Source organism: Microtus pennsylvanicus, chromosome 12, assembly GCF_037038515.1.
Source record: "Microtus pennsylvanicus isolate mMicPen1 chromosome 12, mMicPen1.hap1, whole genome shotgun sequence".
Classification (NCBI taxonomy): domain Eukaryota; kingdom Metazoa; phylum Chordata; class Mammalia; order Rodentia; family Cricetidae; genus Microtus; species Microtus pennsylvanicus.
Genome location: NC_134590.1, coordinates 92,816,099 through 92,820,044, shown reverse-complemented (window position 1 = coordinate 92,820,044; position 3,946 = coordinate 92,816,099). Strand labels below are relative to the sequence as shown.

The following is a 3,946-nucleotide window of genomic DNA, read 5'->3' as shown; positions in this document are numbered from 1 at the left end:
CTTTTTACTTATGTTAGAGTTGAGTATGGAAACCTCAACAAGGCTGGTCTGTGACTTAGAAAATCCACTAAAATTCATTGACGCCTACTATTGAACTCCAGTTCCCAAAACTGTAATGGCAGTCTCAGATACCCAGAAACGGGCTCAACCTGGACTTTGGAGGATTTTTGGAGGATAGATAAAAGCCAACATCCCTTAAAAACTTGTGAAGCTAGTTCCTCTACCCAAAGGTGTCATTTCTCTTATCACTGGATGTAGGGAATATTGGCTGCCTGTGGTGTCTATTACCATAATAAGGTACAGACCGGCCTCCAGGCTCCTTCAGTAGCACAAGTACCTGCTGTACAGTTCAAAGTCCATGCTAGTGTTCTAGATCTTCTTCCCTCCTGCCCTCCCCTAACCTTCTTCTAGTTCAGAAGAATCCCTACCCCAGCTTCTCATTCTCTTTCTAAACCTATCTCTCTGTCTCCCCCTGTCTCTATGTTCCTCTCCCTCTTTCTGTGTCTCCTCCTCTGTCTCTCTCCCTCTGCCTCTCCTTTTTCTTCTTTCATAGTCAGGTGTTCAGCCAACATCTGTTCGTGGTCTGTCTGATTTGATATGCCACTATCTTTTCTATCCCTGATAGGTATTATAGAAGCTTTCTCCTTAAACATGTCACCAAGACATCATGTCAACAGTTTGTACAATACCAAGAAACAGTTTAAAATATTTTTAAAACATTTTAATGAAAAAACTATACTGAAATCAGTATATACGGTGTCAAGAAATATTTAACAATAAACTTTGACAATTTCAGGAATATTTTAGAAAATTTATATTGTTGACATTGCTCCTCATAGGCTTCAGCAGCAACTAAAAAGAAAAGCAAGAATTATCAGTAGTATCAAGAACATCATTGGTGGCAGCGTCAGGATGAGCAGTAACAGAGGCATCACCAGTAGAATCTTATGTAGTGTCATGTCACAAGGAATGTCATTGTATTTGAGAAGTGGTGACAATGTGGAGCCTTATTTCGTTGGTTTTATTCTCACATGTTGCTTCTTTGGGGGTGTTTATTTCCAAAATGATGCTATCCACATAAGTCACGGTTTATGGACAGAGAAAAATAGAAACTAATATCTAACAGTTACATTTCTCTGCTTAGCCATTCAGACAACACAAGTTTCATGTTAGATGTATTTTCAATATGATTGGAAAAGATAAGCATTTTTTCTAGTTTTAGGTAATGGCTAAAGAGTCCTATATATAGTACAAAATTTAGTTATGATATGTATTGGTGCCAAAGAGAATTGGATTTCTAGTGCATAAATCATCATCTATTTTAAACCACTGCTGTGGTCTAACTTACCTTCTTAAACTCATTTTAATGCATGTCACATGTTAAATTAGGTTGAATACCCACATCATGACTGTTGATACAAATCTCAGAAACCATATTCCGGTGGTTAACATCAGCAGTGCCATTGTTGCTTCCCAAAGTGGCAGAACCTTGGAGTGAGTTGCATAGTGGGTGTATTCAGCTGGATTGGTGCGCTGAAATACTCATTAGCACTCTGAGGGTCGAAAGCGTCACCTGGCACATGAACAAGAGCAGATTCCTGATCAGTAGTGAAGCTATCACACTTGTGTTCTCTTCTAAGCAAGTTTCAAGAACAGGGTCAGAATGTTGTCGAGGGGGAGAGAACAAGGAGGAAGGAAAGAAAATGGCGTCCGCAGATTACAATACCTACAGCCAAGCTGCAGCCCAGCAGGGCTACAGTGCTTACACAGCCCAGCCAACTCAAGGATGCACAGACCACCCAGGCCTATGGGAAACAAAGCTATGGAACCTATGGACAGCCTACTGATATCAGCTCAGAGCACTGCCACCTACAGGCAGACTGCATATGTGACTTCTTATGGACAGCCTCCCACTGGTGATACCACTCCAACTGCCCCCAGGCATACAGCCAGACTGTTCAAGGATGTGGCACCGGTGCTCATGACACCACCACTGCTCCAGTCACCACAACCCAAGCCTCTTGTGCAGCTCGGTCTGCATATGGCACTCAGCCTGCCTACCCAGCCTATGGCCAGCAGCCAGCAGCCGCTGCACCTGCAAGACCACAGGATGTAAGGAGCCCACTGAGACTAGTCAACCTCAATCTAGCACAGGGGGTTATAACCAGCCCAGCCTAGGGTATGGACAGAGTAATTACAGATATCCCCAAGCACCTGGGAGCTACCCCATGCAGCCAGTCCCTGCACCTCCACCCTATCCTCCTACACATCGTATCCTACGCATCCTATCTTTCTCTTCACAGCCAACTAGTTAATGATCAGAGCAGTTAATCTCAGCAGAGCATCTATGGGCAACCTAGCAACTATGGACAGCAGAGTAGCTATGGTCAACAAAGCAGCTATGGGCAGCAGCCTCCCACTAGTTACCCCCCTCAGACTGGATCCTACAGCCAGGCTCCAAGTCAATATAGCCAACAGAGCAGCAGCTACGGGGAGCAGAGCTCATTCCGACAGGACCACACCACATGGTGTCGGGGGCAGGAGTCTGGAGGATTTTCCAACCAGGAGAGAACCAGAGCATGAGTGGCCCTGATAACCGGGAGAGGAGAAGAAGGGGATTTAATAATGGAGGCATGAGCAGAGGTGGGCGGGGAGGAGGACGCGGTGGAATGGGCTCTAGAGAGCGAGGTGGCATCAATAAGCCCGGTGGACCCATGGATGAAGGACCAGGTCCTGATCTAGGCCTTCCTATAGATCCTGATGAGGATTCTGACAACAGTGCAATTTATGTGCAAGGTTTAAATGACAATGTGACTCTGGATGATCTGGCAGACTTCGGTAAGCAGTGTGGGGTTGTCAAGATGAACAAGAGAACTGGAGAACTCATGATCCACATCTATTTGGATAAGGGAACAGGAAAGCTTAAAGGTGACGCCACAGTGGCCTATGAAGATCTGCCACCTGCCAAGGCTGCTGTGGAATGGTTTGATGGAAAAGATATTCAAGGAAGCAAACTTAAAGCTTCTCTTGCCCGAAAGAAGCCTCCAAAATTAGCAAGTGGAGTGGCATGCCACCTCATGAGGGCAGAGGGATGCCACCACCACTCTGTGGAGGTCATAATAGCCCAAGAGGTCCCAAAGGAACCATGGGTCACATGGGAGGCATTGGAGGAGAGGAGGGGGCTTCCCAACACGAAAACCCTGGGGCTCCTGAGGGACCCCCTTGTGGAGGAGGAAATGTCCAGCACTGAGCCGGAGATTGGCAGTGTCCCATGGCGGGCTGTGGAACCCAGAACTTGACCTGGGAACAGAATGCAACCAGTGTAAGGACCAAAACCTGAGGGCTTCCACCAGCTACCATTCCAACCTCCGGGATGTGATCGTGGCCGAGGCGGCAGTGGTGCTATGCAGGGAAGAAAAGGTGTCCTTATGGATCGCGGTGGTCCTGGAGAAATGTTCTGAGGTGGCAGAGGTGGGGAGAAACGTGGCTTCTGAGGTGGCCATAGCTTGGACCAAGGTGGACTTGGTTGAGGAATACGACATGGTCCTGAGGATCTTCCTGGACCATTGATGGAAGAGATGATAGAAAGAAGTGGTGGACCTGGAGGTCCTGGAAGGCCTGCGTAAATGGAATAAGGTGAGCACAGTCAGGAACTTAGAGACCAGCCCTACTAGAGATACCTGCAGAGCTGCATGGATGACCAGACTTATTTTTTTTGCAACAGAAAATATTTTAAATTTATACTTCCATAAATATAATGTTGACCACAACATCATGATTATTACTCTCTGTACTTTAGTATTTTCACCATTTCTGAAGTAACATTAAAACATGTTAAATCCTAGTGAGCAGAGTTTTTTATTTTCTTTTAAAGATGGCTGTTTTAGACTTAGCAATGGGAACCCCTTGTGAGCATACTCAGTATCATTGTGGACTACCAAGGGAG

The 3,946-nt window shown here is 45.9% G+C and overlaps 1 pseudogene; it reads left to right on the top strand.

The window, feature by feature from the left end:
- Positions 1-1,703: 1,703 nt before the first annotated feature.
- LOC142832826 (RNA-binding protein EWS pseudogene) lies at positions 1,704-3,592 on the top strand (annotated as a pseudogene).
- Positions 3,593-3,946: the final 354 nt, after the last annotated feature.